This window comes from Dipodomys spectabilis, unplaced genomic scaffold (genome assembly GCF_019054845.1).
Source record: "Dipodomys spectabilis isolate Male_0828 unplaced genomic scaffold, ASM1905484v1 ptg000148l, whole genome shotgun sequence".
In the NCBI taxonomy this organism is placed as follows: domain Eukaryota; kingdom Metazoa; phylum Chordata; class Mammalia; order Rodentia; family Heteromyidae; genus Dipodomys; species Dipodomys spectabilis.
The window spans coordinates 301,112-318,078 of record NW_024870825.1 but is presented as its reverse complement, the minus strand read 5'-3'; the positions used below and the strand labels follow the sequence as shown (position 1 = coordinate 318,078).

General features: G+C 45.4%; 1 protein-coding gene across 2 annotated transcripts in view; it reads right to left on the bottom strand.

Annotated features, from left to right (window-relative positions):
• Window positions 1-15,866, bottom strand: part of Lrig2 (leucine rich repeats and immunoglobulin like domains 2) — a 54,940-nt gene extending 39,074 nt beyond the window's left edge. The window contains exon 1 of one of the 2 annotated variants that reach the window (XM_042692281.1): window positions 15,669-15,866. The gene's annotated coding sequence lies outside the window, so the exon portion shown is untranslated. The remainder of the gene's footprint in view (window positions 1-15,668) is intronic. The other variant, XM_042692282.1, reaches the window with a different exon arrangement.
• Between the last annotated feature and the right edge of the window lie 1,101 nt (window positions 15,867-16,967).

Genomic DNA, 16,967 nt, shown 5'->3' with positions numbered 1-16,967 from the left:
ATTAATTCATTCCACGTAGTGGGGCACAGCTCAAATGGTAGTGTACTTGCCTAGCAAGCATGAGGCCCTGGGCTCAATCTCCAGCACTGGAAAAAAATTAATGAAAGTGTATTTAGGCTGGGAGTGTTACCCAGCAATAAAGAATGTGCCACTAGGCACTGGTGGCTCACGTCTGTAATCCTAGATACTCAGGAGGCTGAGATCTGAGGATCATAGTTCAAAGCCAGCCTGGGCAAGAAAAGTCTGTGAGACTCTTATTTCCAATTAACCACCATAAAACTGGAAGTGGTGTTATAGCTCAAAGTGGTAGTGATAGCCTTGAGTGTAAGAGCTCAGGGACAATACCCAGGCCCTGAGTTCAAACCTCAGAACTGACAAAGAAAGAAGAAAAAGAAAAAAAAAGTGTGTTGGGTTCAATTACTCAGCATCAACAACAAAAATCTTATATTTAGATGCTTTAATCCAATTTATATTTGCTACTAAACAACAAACTCCTGATTTCAATCAAGTGAATATAGTTTTGTTGCTGTTTTTAGGCCTGCCTACTCAGAAGGCTAAGTTCTAAGGATCAAAGTTTGAAGTCAATAAAGTCCATGAGACTCTACCTCCAATTAACCAGCAAAAAGGTGAACTGAAGTTGTGATTCAAGTAGTAGAGTACCAGCTAAGAATGGAAAAGCAGAGCAAGAGCAGAAGGCTGAGTTCAAGCCTAGGTACCACCACGGGGAAAAAAAAAAAAAACAGCAACTGTTCTACTTGAAGTCACAGATTTCCCATGACAAATAAGCAGCTGGGCAGCAGGCTTGACATGGTATGCTGTAATTCTACATCCTGTGGCTATGAACACTGTAACATCCCCTCCTCCTAGAGTGGGGGTGTTCACATTAATCTAAGAGGCCTCAGAACACCTTCCCTAAATCCTACAAGTGTGACCCTCACAGAGTTCTTTCCTGTGGGCATCGCTCAACACTGATAACCACAACCAGATAATTAGTATTAAAGCAATAAAATAAGCTCTATTGACAAGACACATGGTATGAACAACTTTGTAGCCAGCATTAGTGAAAACAACAGAATCTCTCCTCTGGAGGAAAGGGTAGTTTGATGCAGCTATGACGGCTGAGCCTCGAGTTTTAAAGACACACAGGCTGAGGCTGGGAAGGTGGCTCAGTGGTAGAGCGCTTGCCTTACATGCCTGAGGCCCTGGGTTTGATTCCTCAGCACCAAATAAGCAAAAAGAAAAAAAAAAAGCCGGAAGTGGTGCTGTGGCTCAAGTGGTAGAGCACTAGCCTTGAGCTGAAGAGCTGAGGGACAGCACTCAGGCCCAGAGTTCAGGCCCCACCACTGGACCCTAAATAAATAAATAAATAAAGACACACAGGCTGTGGCAAACGGCTCAAGCTCACAACCCCACAGAACCTTCTGAACCAGCCTACCAGGATGAGATGAAGAGACATCACTAGTCAACTGAATATAATCCCAACACTGTACTACCACAGAAAGCTTCCAGCATACAGCAGTAGAGATGCCTGAAAAAGTAGGTGTCTAACCAGATTACATGATCACCAGACCAATTTACTGGAAATATGATAGACGATGTGAAATTCACTATGCTGAGTGGTAGGACTTCAAACATCATCTACCAGTAATCTTTTTCTTTTTCCCTAAAAACAACATCTACCTGTAATTATTCCAAAATTCAAGAAACTCAACAGAAACTTGTTTTTTTCTGTTCACTGGAAATGTATAAATTAATGTGTGTGCACTGAATCTGGCACTTGAACTCAGGCACAGGTGCTGTCTCTTAGCTTTTTTGCTCAAGATTAGTGCTCTATGAGTCACAGTTCCATCTAGACTTTTTGGTGGTTAACTGAAGGTAAGAGTCTCAAGGACTTTCCTGCCCAGTCTGGCTTTGAACTGTGATCCTCAGATCTCAGATTTTAGTAGCTACGAATACAGGTGTGAGCCACCTGGCACCTGGCAAACTTCTATATTTTTGTTTCATTTTGGAAGTGAATCGCATGACATGTGCGCTTACAGGAGTACACACATGCTTTCATTTTCCATACTCATGACTTTCTTGTTTCTTTTCCCCCTTGAGATATGTGTCTCATCATGTTATCCAGACTGGTCTTGAACTTGAGTACTCAAATCTTTCAGCCGGTGTTTTTCTTTTTTTTGTCGGTCGTGGGGCTTGAACTCTGGGCCTGAGCACTGTCCCTCAGCTCTTCAGCTCAAGGCTAGTGCTCTACCACTTGAGCTACAGCGCCACTTCCCGGAGCTGGTGGCTCACACCTGTAATCCTAACTATTCAGGAGGTTGAGATCTGAGGATCGCGGTTCAAAGCCAGCTCGGGCAGTAAAGTCTATGAAATTCTTATCTCCAATGAACCAGCAGAAAACCGGAAGTGGTGTTGCAGCTCAAGTGGTAGAGCTCTAGCCTTGAGTTGAAGAGCTGAGGCACAGCGCCCAGGCCCAGAGTTCAAGCCCCACAACCAATAAAACAAAAAAAACAAAAAACAAAAACTTTCTGCCTCAGCCTTCTGAACAGCTGGGACTACATGCAGACACCACATTTCTTTTCCTAAAAGTACTCTAAAAACAGAAGAAAATGAAAATGTGAAGATTTCCAATATCAAACAGAAAACCCACTGGATACGCTGAGGGTACAATGCAGAGGCAGAACATTGTGGGCCTGCACAAGGCCCCAAGGGAACCACTCCTTTACACACACTGGGGAAAAAAGTTTGTATCGGTTTTTAAAACTTGGAGCCGCTCTTCACCTACATACTTGTGACTCCAGCACTTGAGTGAAGAGGCTGGCTTAGGCTATACAGTAAGACGCTGTCACCAAAAAAACCCCAACAAAACAAAACAAGCAGGCACTGGTAACTCAGGCCTATAATCTTATTGACTGAGGAGGCTGAGATGCGAGGACCACAGTTCAAAGCCAGCTCAGACAGGAAAGCCTATGGACATTTATCTCCACTAAACTACCCAAAAAGCCTGAAATGGAGCTCAAATGGTAAAGCCCTAGCTTTGTGCAAAAAGCAGCTCAGAGACAGCACCTAGGAACAGCCAAAAATCTACACCCAACAAAACATTCAGAAGCCTCTCTTGTTTTTATTATGTCCAAGCATTAATTCCATTTAGTTTACCTAAGCAGATGACAAAATTAGTCTTCCTCTGCTGTTGAGAGGTACTTACTTACCTTATAGTGGTACCTTTTCTTTATTTTCTAACGCTATGAATCTCTAAGTGTTAATGGACACGACTGGATGGTAAAGGTCTCAGAGAAGGCCTTATATCACCATGCTGTAAAGTCTACCTCCACTTAGGCTGAGGATGCAGCTGTAACAAATGATGAATTATTGAAGTTCTGAATATCATGTGGAGCCAGAGGTGCCATTAATGTACTTATGTAGTACCATGGAGTGTAAATTATTTATAGAGTATACACTATGGGGAGGAACCCAAGTTCTGCACCTAACTGCAAAGAAGTCCAGGGGACAGGCAGGCTTTTATTCTGCCCACTGAAGTATTTAAATGACAAACAACTTCAATAATAAAGCCTTTGATAAAAGGAATCTTTACAAAAGTTAAAGATAAGAAAACACAAGTAGCCAAATAATTACTGGTTACCACTTAGTAATCCCACCTCTGCAAAAGACTGAAGGAGGATCAAAGTTCAAGACAACCTGTATAAAAAAATTTACAAGGCTAGAGGTGTAGCTCAATGATACAGTACTTGCCTGGCATGCATGAGACCTTAGGTTCAATCTCTAGTAACACACCCCAAAATCTAATATTTGGGGTATGACATCCTTCACTTCCTTATCTAGCATAATTCTATCTTTTGTGACTAACTCCTGTCTTATCAGAATATACCTAGGACAATTTAGTTTTGAAAATAATCTTCAGGGTTACTACTCTAATCCATTACCGTGCTGTGATTTAACATGCATGATCTGAGTATTCCTGAGGTATAATGAACTAAGCACAAAACTTTGAAAACAACTCTTAAAATACTGTTTGTTTGATAGATTGGCTCTTCTTTTGCCACTAACAGCTTTGCACTAAAAGCTCTCCCACATTTTAGAACTGTTAGCCTTCCTGCCTGTAATGGCCTACTTACCCCCCCTTGCCCCCCGCCCCACCACACACACACACCCTGAAATTGTGTCAGGCTCAGAAACCCAGTGCCTATTAGCACTGTCTGAATAAGGAGTAAATGAGATTGAGTCTCCTCTACAAATAAATGGTTCCTTTTTGCTTTATGGTTAAGCTAAAGATAACTGGACGTATTGGGTAAATATGCAGGATAAAAAAGATTCTATGGTAGCATGAAGCATTATGCTATTTCAAATTAAACTTTCTCTCCTTTATTTGTACTTGTTTACATTCACAGTACCCTTTCTATGAATCCAAAACACTGGAGGTGGCTGGAAGATGGAAGCACTCATTTCAAGAATTAGAGACATGTCAGGAGCCAGTTGGCCTGTATTTGTAGCTAATCAGAAGGCTGAGATCTAAGGATTGCAGTTCAAAGCCATGAGAGCAGCAAAGTCTGAAACTCTGACCTCCAATAAACCAGCAAAAAGCCCTAAGTGGAACTGGCTCAAATGATAGAGAGCTAGCCCTGAGCAAAAACAAAAACAAAACAAAACAAACAAAAAACCTCAAGGAAAGAGCCCAACCCAAGTTCAAGCCCCAGGACCAGCACTAAAAATAAATATATAAAAGAATTAGCGGCATGCTTTTTCACCCATTTTGTTTCCTTAGTTTTTTAATGATTGAAAATACAATAATATTTCATTCTGTGATGTAGCAACAAAATGTGAAGAATTCTATAACTACATTAAAGAATCTGAGCTTTCCATGCTCAGGTTAGGAATCTTGGGCAAGTTACTTAATTTATTGGGTATTTCAGTCCCTTTCACTGTGAAATGAGAATATCAGTACTAGCCTTAATGGACTGCTCTAAGAGTTAAAAGAACTGGGCTCCAGTGATTCACACCTGTCATCCTAGCTACTCAGGAGGCTGAGATCTGAGGATCACAGTTCAAAGCCAGTCTGGGCAGGAACATCTGTGAGACTCTTACCTGCAATTAACCACGAGTGGCGGTGTGGCTCAAGTGGTAGAGTGCTCGCCTTGAGCTGAAGAGCTCAGGGACAGCACCCAGACCCTGAGTTCAAGCCCCATGACTGATCAAAAAAAGTTAAAACACAAATAAGATGATAAGCACAGAATGTAATACAGGATTTGAAGTTGGATGGGGTCTGGCACCACCTCCTTTTCTGGGCACTTATCTACTGCTTGCAGGTTTAATCCACTTCCTAGTATAAAATTAACTGGAGCCTGCACCCAGGGCTCACACCGGTCATCCTAGCTGCTCAGGAGGCTGAGATCTGAGGATCTTGGTTCCAAGCCAACCTGGGCAGAAAAGTCTGTGAGACTCTTATCTCCAATAAACGACTCAGAAAAAAAGCTGGAAGTGGCGCTGTGGCTCAAATAGTAGGAACAGTCAGCACCAGAGCCAAATTCAAACAACACGGCTGGCAAAAAAACAAAACAAAACACAAACACACGAAAAAACCCCTGGAACTTGTGACCTGACTACCTTTAGTAACTCTGTACCACCACTACAATAGTTTAGTACGATAGGTTATTTAGAACTAAACATACCATTAAAAAAAAAATCTACCACTATGTACTGGGAAATAAGATTCTCATTTATTTTTCTCAGATTAATATTCCTCCCACAGGGCTAGAGCCCTGAGTTCAATCTAGTACTGCTTTACAATAGAAGACAAAACAAAACAAACAAAACAAAACAAAAAAAGGGAAGGAAGAAGGATTCTTCTCATACAATGTTCCAGAATAATACCATAAAATGACCAATTGGGGCTATCACAGTGGCCAGAGCCTACATGGTCATTGCTCTTCCTCTCAGTAATTTATATTTTATTAGGTAGAAAATGCAAATACACTAGATTTAGGCAGAAATAAATGCCACTTTCTTTTTTGTAATACTTTTGTTTCAGTGTTGTATTGGTTTTTGATGCAGCATTTCACTGTGTAGTCCAGGCTGACCTCAAACTCATGATCCACAGTCTTCCTGAGTTCTACAATTACAGGCCTGCGTCTCACCGCTCCAATCTCAAATCAACAGAGCTAAACTTTTAGTGACCAGCAGTACCAAACCATAGAAAATAACCCTTTCATCTTTCCTTTTTAAAAATTTGCCAGTTCCAAGGCCCGCCCTCAGGGCCTTGTACTTGCTCTGGTTGGTTTGCTTACACTCTACCACCTGAGCCAGGCCTCCAAGTCCAGCTTCTTGCTGAGTAGTTGGAGTTCAGGATGGCTCAAATCTTGATCCTCCAGGTCTCAGCTTTCTGAGTAATTAGGATTTCAGGTGTGAGCCACCGCTGCCTGACTTCTTCTGTCATTGTTGTTTTTTGGTAGTATTTAAGCTTGAAATCAGTTGAGGCAGGCACTCAACCACTTGAACAGTCCCCTATCTCCCATCCACATTTTTAGTATTTGCCTCTCCTTCCTTTTTAAAATAGAAGGATAGGACAAAATACTAACCTTAGCGCTTGGGAGACTGAGGCAGGAGGATCATTAGTTTGAAGCCAATCTGTGCAACACATGAGTTCTAGGCTTGCTGGACTACAGCACATTGAGTTTTAGGCTTGCTGCACTACAGCACAATGAGTTCTAGGTTTGCTGCACTATAGTACAACGAGTTCTAGGCTTGCTGCACTACAGCACAATGAGTTCTAGGTTTGCTGCACTATAGTACAACGAGTTCTAGGCTTGCTGCACTACAGCACAATGAGTTCTAGGTTTGCTGCACTATAGTACAACGAGTTCTAGGCTTGCTGCACTACAGCACAATGAGTACTAGGTTTGCTGGACTACAGTGAGTTCTAGGCTTGCTGGACTACAGCACAATGATCTAGGCTTGCTGGACTACAGCATACGAGTTCTAGGCTTGCTGGACTACAATATAAATTCTAGGCTTGCTACATTACAGCACAACACTACAGCACAATGAGTTCTAGGGTTGCTGGACTACACAGTGAGTCCTTGTGTAAAAAAAAAAAGGTTTGGAAATAATAGAACAAATGCCATAGCTTATATGTGGAAATATACAGAATATGACATTTTCCATCTTAGTGAATACTTTTCTTTGTATCAACTATTTAGGGTTACTACACAAACTATCTAGAACTGTTATTATAAAGATTTTTAGAAGCAGATGGACATTAAAATAATGTATCTTATTATTTTCAATGTTGGCAGAGGTCTATTTACAAAGCCAAGCATACGCTGAATTTCTCATTATTAAGGTGATCCAAGATGCTGTTCATATGTTTACTTGAATTAGAGAAAGGACAAAGGGGGAACCAATACAACAGTATTCTCACAAGACAATATGTTGAAAATGATCTGTACAACTTGACTGGGGGGGGGGGGGGAACGAGAGGGGGTATCAATGTTTGACAAGAAATGTACTCACTACCTACTATGTAACTGTAACTCCTATGTACATCACCCTTGACAATAAAATTTAAAGTTAAAATTTTTTTTTAAAAGCGATGTAGGCTGGTGGCTTCCGCCTGTAATACTAGCTACTCAGGAGGCTGAGATCTGAGGATCACGGTTCAAAGCCAGCCCGGGCAGGAAAGGCCGTGAGACTCTTATCCCCAATAAACCACCAGAAAACCAGAAGTGGCACTGTAGCTCAAGTGGCAGAGCGCTAGCCTTGAGCTGAAGAGCTGAGGGATAGCACCTGGGCCCAGAGTTCAAGCCCCACAACCAACAGGAAAAAAAAAAAAAGCAATCCAAGATTTTCCATAGTTTAATCTGGCACCAAGTTTAGTATCTCCTCATACCAGCACACTTAGGCTCACAGTTAGCTATGCTGCTCCTGTTACAACCTATCAGGGTTTTGATTACAGAAGCAAGTTAGTTATCAAAGTGATTTGGAAATATATACATTACTATACATACACATGTAAAAAAATACAAAATATGTAAAAGAAACAAGGAGTGTTTTGCTATATATGTATTTATATCACACTTCACCAGTGTTGTACTGTTTATGGTATAGCTGTAAAGCTGTTTATTACCACTAGCTGTTCTGGCAGTTGTGAAAAATAATATAGTCTTACTTCTAGACTGGAAAAGGGCAATACAAGCAAAAGTAAAGAACACACACCAGAGCTAGAAGTGTAGCTTAAGTAGTACCGCACTCACCTACAAGTATAAATGCTGAGTTCAAAATAATATTGATGAGGTAAAACTACTTAAATTTCCTTATTTGCATCATTTACACACTCTAACATTTTTCACAATTGGAATATAGAATAAATGAATCATGAAAGAAAATATGGTGAAAGTATTAACTCCAAGTCTGTTTTCTTCACAGTGCTGGGGACTGAATGCAGGGCTTAAGCAAGCTACATGAGCACTGCTACTGAAAACACCATCCACTAGGGCCTCAAAGCACTCCTTAAAAATACTACTGCTGCCGGGTGCCAGTGGCTCACGCCTGTAATCCTAGCTACTCGGGAGGTTAACATCTGAGTATCGAGGTTCAAAGCCAGCCCTGGCAGAAAAGTCTGTGAGACTCTGATCTCCAATAAACCAATATAAAACCAGAAGTGGTGCTGTGGCTCAAGAGGTAGAGCACTCACCTTGAGCTGAAGAGCAGGGACAGCGCCCAGGCCCAGACTTCAAGCCCTATGACCCACAAACAACAACAACAACAACAACAACAACAACAACAACAACAACAAACCTGCTGCTAAGCTCTTAACATAATGTGATTAAGACAACTACTTCTCTATCTTTTGGCTAAGATGGTGTGATCTTTTCTCCAGTTTTTCATTAGGCTAGAAATTAAAAGAATAAAGCATATAAAATGGCTTGGACCTAGGGTGAAAAAAATGCATTTTCAAGCACTAGGAATCCACAAGACTATCTTAGTATATTTAATGACTTATGTTGATTAGATATGTTGTATACTGAAAAATGGAAATATTTATACAACAAAGCATAATTAGGACACTGAGCCGTGTGTGCGCACATGTATCGGTTCTCCAAAGTATAAAAGAACCTTAAAGAATTGAGCAAAGCACACCAATCTTCTAAAATAACGTTCAAGAAACAACAACACTGGGGTTGGAGAGAGGCTCAGGGCTGAGCCCAAGATTCACACAAGACTCACACAATAAGTGCATGGTGAATCACACCAGCTATTTACTGTGGTTCCTTACTACTGCTGCACATGAATATCACCAGGGAAGATTTTTAAATAGAGGTCCAACATCCCTTACCTCAAAAAACAAAATGCTCCAAATTCCCCAACCTTTGAACACGAACACATGCCACAAGAAGAAAATCCCGTACCTGATCTCACCTGGTAAGCTGTATGCGGGTATACACCGGGTAAGGTTTTTGTTTTCTAAAACAAGATTTAAACAATGAAATCCAAGGTAAATGTAACAAGCCATACTGGTAGACTGGTAGACTGGCATGCATTTCACTGGGCAAGGACTGTGGTAATATATAAGGACCTAGGTTAGATACTCGGCACTAAAATCCTACTAGCTTTAAAGGAACGTGTCTTTGCCGTGAAGTATTAGGGACTGAACTTAGGGCTCCGTGCCCTTGCTAGGCAAGTGTCCTACTGCCTGAGCCATTCCCCAGTTCTCCTGCTTTTATCTTCCTTTATCTTCACCTCCCAAGTAGCTGAGATTACAGGCTCCTGACACCATGCCCAGAAATTCACTGTTTTGTAAAAGGTCTTCAAATCAAGCCCCACTCTATATTACCATTCTAAAACTAAGAATGCTTTCCAAAGAATATTTCAGTGTTCACTAGCATTACATGTATAGGGAAGGATACTGCAAGTATCCTGTCCCTTTGGGAAGGGTATGATGGTTAGTCTTGTCAATCTGACTGGACTGAGGACATTGGTGGGTGTGTCAGTGTTCCCAGAGAATAACCAAGGCACTAAGCCCTTTCCTGAATGTGGGAAGTACTAGCCCTTAGGGTAGGGGCCCAACCATTCTTTCTCTATCCCTACTTTCTTCCTCCTTCCCTCCCTCCCCTTCCTTATCCCTCCCCTTCACCTCCTCCTTCTCCTCTCTGCTTCCTAGCCATCAAGAAGTGAGCCACCCTGTTCCACATTCACCTTACTACAATGGATTGAAACCTCTGAAACCATGAGCAAAATGCCTTCACTAGGTGCTGGTGGCTCACAACTACAATACTCAAGAGGCTAAGATTCAAAGGCTTATGATTCTAAGCCAGCACAGAGAGAAAGGTCTGTGAAATTCTCATCTCCAATTAACCAGACATAGCAGGGCTGGAGGCATGGCTCAGTTGGCAGAGCACGAGCTGTAAGCAAGTTGAAAAGGCAAGCAAGCTTGAGGCTCTTAGTCTAAACCCCAATACTGCCAGAAAATAGAAAGTAAATCCTTCCAACCACAAGTTACTCCTGTCACATCTATGTCACAGCAACAGAAAGTTTAATAGAGAAGGAAATAGAAAATATAGGCAAAGTTGTACAGTTTTTGCTTTATCACAGCATCTTTCCCCATGTGAACAATGAAGGTGTCCTGTCAATGTCACTGACAGCCTGAGACAGCCAGAGGTGAAGTTCAAAAGTCATTCGTGACTGGAAGGACTTCCCCAGAGTTACTCAGTGAATGTTAACGTTCTAAGAGTGTGAAGACTACAACACAGAAACTACACATGTAATACACTGCAACTAATCTAGGACTCATGGTTCCAAATCCCTAAGTTATCAGCAGTCTATAGTGAAATGAAAATAAGGACAAGATCACAAGTAAATGCCCAGAGGGCTGCAGTCGAGGCCAGCTCAGGCATAGAGCAAGACCCTATCTGGAAAACAAAAAGAGACTACAAGACTAGTGACATTTTTAAACACACAGGATTGTCCTAATTCTAATTAGTCATGATTCTTAATTTTTTGATACTATCATGAAATGAATATGACAAGAAATGTTTGGGAAAAGGACTTCTAACATTTTTATTTGGTGAAACAAGTTAACGGGCACAGTGGTACAGGCTTGTAGTACTAGCACTTAGGATATGGAGGCAGGAAGACAGGCAGCCTGGGCTACACGGTGAACAAGACCAAGAAAACCCAGTACCAAGGGAACACACACACACACACACACACACACACACACACACACACACACACACACACACACACACACACACACACACACACACACACACACACACACACACACACACACACACACACACACACACACACACACACACACACACCAGGCTCAGATGTGTTGTGGAAGGGCTGACCCCAGTAAGGGGGAGAGTTAACAGTGAGGATGAATTCAGTCAATAAAAACAGAACAATAAGATGGAAGAGGGAGGGGAGAGAGACAAGAGGCAGTGGACTGGGATTCCTTGTATAAAAGTGGGGAAACCTCTTGAAGAAACCCCTCTGGGGAAACTAACTTGTACTACAAGATAAAGGTCTGGAAGGACAAAGAGATGGGGGAGAGAACCCAAGATACAGTCAGGACCTAGAGCCCATCCACCTATGTCCTACCACTGAACTGGGAATCAACTGAAACGCTAGAGAAACGTCACAGTCACACCACGCAGCACTCTGAGCCAGGGACACATCACAGTCATACCACACAGCGTTCTGAGCTGGAGACACGTCACAGTCACACCACGCAGCGCTCTGAGCTGGGGACATATCACAGTCACACCACACAGCGCTCTGAGCCGGGGACATGTCACAGTCACACCATGCAGAGCTCTGAGCCGGGGACATGTCACAGTCACACCTCACAGCGTACTGAGCTGGGAACACATCACAGTCATACCACACAGCATTCTGAGCTGGGAACATGTCACAGTCACTCCGCATGACATTCTGAGCCGGGGACACGTCACAGTTGTACCACATAGTGCTCTGAGCTGGGGACACATCACAGTCACACCACACAGCATTCTAAGCCAGGGACACGTCACAATCACACCATGCAGAGCTCTGAGCCGGGGACATGTCACAGTCACACCACACAGCGTTCTGAGCCGGGAACACGTCACAGTTACCCACACAGAATTCTGAGCTAGGGACAAGTCATAGTTACACCACACAGCGTTCTGAGCTGCAGACATGTCACAGTCCCACCACGCAGCGCTCTGAGCCGGGGACACATCACAGTCACACCCACAGCGTTCTGAGAAAGGCAGAGCTAAATGTGGGCAGTAGAGAAGATCAGTGGTTGCCAGGGATTGGGGAGGGGGTGTAGGTTAGACACAGAGGACTTTTCTTGTAATACAGGGATTTGAACTCAGGGCCTCATGCTGGCTGGATTGGTGTTCTACCACTTGGGCCATGTTTTAACTATTTTTGAAAATATTTTGCCCCAAATGGCTTGAACAATAAATTGCATTTATGCTGGCCAAGGGGCTGAGATAGCAGGCACAAACCAGCAAGTACATCCAGATGAGATGGTGTCTAACATTTGCCAGGTTGGTTTTGAACAGTAATCCTCCCAATCTCCACTTCCCAAGTACCTAGTATTATAGGCATAAGCCACTGCTCTGGAGAAATCATGGATTTTTAGGACAGTGGAATAAACCTGTAAACTATACACATGGGTATGTGTCAGTATCCATTGGCCAAACCCCATAAAACAGACAACAGAAAGAGTAAACACTAGTAGGGCTGCAGGCCAGGCCACGCCAGGCATACAGCAAGACCCTATCTGGAAAACAGAAAAAGGCTACACGACTAGCCAGTAGCCTGGCAAGCACAAGGTCCGAGTTCAATCCTTGGAACCACAAAATTAAAAAGCAAAATACTGACTAATACTCTTGGGTCTCCAATGCCATGCAGAATTAGAACAACATAATGCAGAGCTCTCATTCAAGGGGGGCCATTTAGGTTCTGAATGACCAAATAGTATTTTGGAGTTTCTCATGGAGAGGAGCAAAATGACAGTAAGTATCTAAATAGGTTTGAAATAAACAGAGCTGGGCTCTGTGATATAATGGTTGTTTCACATGCAAAAAAGCCCCATGTTTCAACTGTAGCACTGAAAAGAAGGATTAACAAATTTTGTTGACAATAATTTCAATGAGCTTAAGTTTGAACAAACGAGTTTGATTATACAGTGTATCACGTGTTTAAAATGCAAAATTACAAAAAAGAACCTACACATACTTGGTGGTTTTAGAGTGGAAAGTAATTGCTAAATAATATCTCATGTCTCAATTTAAGACAACATAATCCTATCTTTCAGTATTTGTAAGTTGTCCAGCTCATAATAAACTTCCATCTGTGTGAGTGCTTGGTGAGGGAGTCTTGTCACCATTTCAGCCTCTGCTCCCAGCACTTCTGTTTGTTACATGTCCATACCAGAACATCCTCCAAAGCATTTCATTTCAGCTGAAAATGTTAATTTCACTATCAGATGGTTAAAATGTCTCCATGTTGAGCTAGGCCATTCTCTAATTCCAGGTCTCAAGAGCCTGAAGCAGAAAGACAGTGAGTCAGAGGCCAGCCCCGTTACAAGACCTTGTTTCAAGAAGGAAGCAAAATTTCTGAGTATCACTTGCTCTGGATAATTTGTTTGGTTAAACAAAAATGAAACACAAAATAAATGCATCTCATATAAAATCATTTCAAATCACTGTCTTATGACCAGTGGAGGGTCTTTTCTTCTTTTTCCTTTTCAGTGCTGGGAATCAAATCCAGGGCCTGGACATCTTCAGTAGATTAACACTGAGTTACATCCCATCCCCGGTGAAGCTAGTTTAAAAAGTAAGCCAAATGTCTTTCAATCACATTTACAAGAAGCCAATTTGTATTCAGACCTGAGCCAGACTTATTCGGTTATCACCAGGTAGCTGTTTCAAGAATGTAAAACTGAGATACTATGCTACATGTATGTCAGACTACACTCAGTGCACAAGGATACGCATTTTGTAATCTGAGAACCAGACACATGTTATAAAACAGCAGAAACTATGACACTGAATTCTATATTTTCTACAATACTTAGCTTTTCAATGAATGTGAGATAGCTTCCTTTCCTAGCTATGCTAATCTCTTTGTAAATATGTCAATATTTCCTAACCTCTACAATACAGATCTTCTATTTATATTTTATTTCCAATGAAACAAATTTTAATTACACCCTAAGATATTCTTTTCAGTGGTGACTTTTTTTCAGAGATGACTCTATTACAAGTCAATTAATAAACACGTTGCTCAGTTAGTGGCAGAAAAGTAACTAACTGTGTGTTGGTTGCTGGGAGTTCCCATAGTTCCAAGTATTTAACAACCCTATGGGCTGACTCAGCAAGGAGCGCTACACAGCATGGCCTGACCTGACCTGGTCCAGACAGACTGGGGCTGACTCAGAGCAAGAAGCACTCCACAGCACTGCCTGACCTGGTCCAGGTGGAATGGGCTGACACAAAGCAAGGTACCCTCCACAGCACTGCCTGACCTGACCTGGTCCAGGCACACTGAGCTGACTCAGAACAAGGAGCACTCCACAGCACTGCCTGACCTGACCTGGTCCAGGCACTGAGCTGACTCAGAGCAAGGAGCACTCTACAGCACTGCCTGACCTGACCTGGTCCAGACAGACTGGGCTCAGAGCAAGGTGCACTCCACAGCACTGCTTGACCTGGTCCAGGTGTACTGGGCTGACTCAGAGCAAGGAGCACTCCAGAGCACTGCCTGACCTGACCTGGTCCAGACAGACTGGGCTGACTCAGAGCAAGGAGCACTCCAGAGCACTGCCTGACCTGACCTGGTCCAGACAGACTGGGCTGACTCAGAACAAGGAGCACTCCACAGCACTGCCTGACCTGGTCCAGGTGGACTGGGCTGACTCAGAGCAAGGAGCACTCCACAGCACTGCCTGACCTGACCTGGTCCAGGAAGACTGGGCACAGGTTCACCCAGCCACCATGCTGGTGCTCACACTGTAAACACAAGAGAGGGATTTTCTGTCCTCACTACGTGGAAAGGCACTAGGAATTATCAAAGCCTCAGTGATTCTGGAAATAATTCCTTTCTTATTGTGGTTTCTGAATCAGCTTATGAATGCTACTCACAGAGATGTCCCAATCTGGTGAGGAGTCTCAGGGTCCACGTTCACGACGCTGGGTACCCCAGATGGCAGCAGAACACACACCCACCAACAACAGACTAGAGAGGCTGTCATTGCGTTGACAGGACGGGCACCCCAAAGAAAGAACGGTGCTGGTACCTCAAAAAGACATGTGGAGATAACCCAAGCCACTGCCCGATCTGAAGCTCCTGGGTCCAGGAAACCAGGCTCGGTCTTCACCAAAGTTCCCAGGAGCTCTGACATGGGCTCTCGCCCAGTACCCAACAATGAACCAGCAGCGTGTGGACAGCGACCTCCGGCGGAGAACCATGCCCTCAGGCCAGTTCCGTCCTGACCAGAGAGGACACATTACCGCCCCCCCTTCCGTCCCCCCCAGTCTTCTCCCCTCCCGTCCCCGCCCCTCCCCGCCCCCCCGTCCCACTCTCCGTCCCCCCTCCTCCCGTCCCGCTCCCCGCTCCCCCCCCCCGCCCCCGTCCAGCTTCCCGTTACTCACAGGCCGGCAGCGCCGGGGGGCAGCGCGCCCGCCAGCGCACCCCAGCCGGCCGCGGGCGGCCTCCGGCGGCTGCAGTCCAGCAGCGGCGGGCGGCAGGCGCAGGGCGCGGGGCAGGGCCCAGCGCGGGCGGCGGGCAGCAGGAGCAGCGCCTGGGCGAGGAGCAGGAGCCGCGAGGGGAGCGTCTCCGCACCGACGCCCGGGGGCCCCGGCGCCATCTTCCCCACACGGAGTGCCGCCGGGCGGCGCTGCCTTCCCCCGGGCAGCTCCGCCGGAAGCCAGGCGGCCGCTGACCCTAAGGCCCAGACGCTCGGGTGGAAGGCGGGAGGCGGGCGAGGCGCGGCGGCGAGTGAAGGGGGGGCCACCGGGACTCACTCAGGCCCCACGGACGCCGCGCGCGCGCCCCGCCCCGCGACGCAGCGCCCTCACGCAGAGCGCCAGCCAATCAGCGCCCCTGACGAGATTGCGCGAGGAACGCTGCGGGGGCGGGGCGGAGGCTGAGGCGGGGCGGCATCGGGTCCCGCCCTCGAAGGGGGGGGGAAAGCCAGGGCCAAACTCCTCTGCTTGACTCTGGAGCCCGGGACTTGGCGCTAGGCGGGGCCGTGCGGCGCTGCCGCCGCCGGGGGGCGCCGTGGCCTCTCGGGAGGAAAACCAGCGAGGCGGGCGGCGCTTGGCGGGCTGCGGGCCTTGAGCTGCGGGCCGCACTGTGTCCCCTGGGCGCCTCGAGGAAGGGGCTTGGCGGCGGCGCCTTCCGAGCTTCCAGCCCGCAGCTGCTCTCGGCCACAGTTTGCAGGGCCCCCGGGGAGGACGGGGACTGCGGAACCATAGGGCAGATGCCTCTTCCCTCCGGCTGCGGGCAGCACCGAGCGCCCAGCACCCGCCTTTTGTGGAAGGAGAGAGTTCAAATTTGCCTCCCCGCCCTGCCGGGGGCGTTGCTTCCCTGCGCACGTCAGATCCTCCTCACGCCTCACGCCCAAGATGTGTGAGCTGCCTCACACCTCACCTCAACTCACACCTCACCTCGACTCATACCTTGACTCATACCTCACACCTCAACTCACACCTCATTTCGCACCTCAGCTCACCTGACAGCTCACACCTCATGACTCACACCTCACACCTTGACTCACACCTCAACTCACACCTCATGACTCACACCTGATATTTTATACCTCAACGCACACCTCACACCTCACCTTACACGTCATGGCGGAGCCATGTGGACCCGCCTCACACCTCAACTTACACCTCATACCTCGCCTCATCCTGGAGCAGCACGGAAGACCTAAAGCCGCAGCAGCG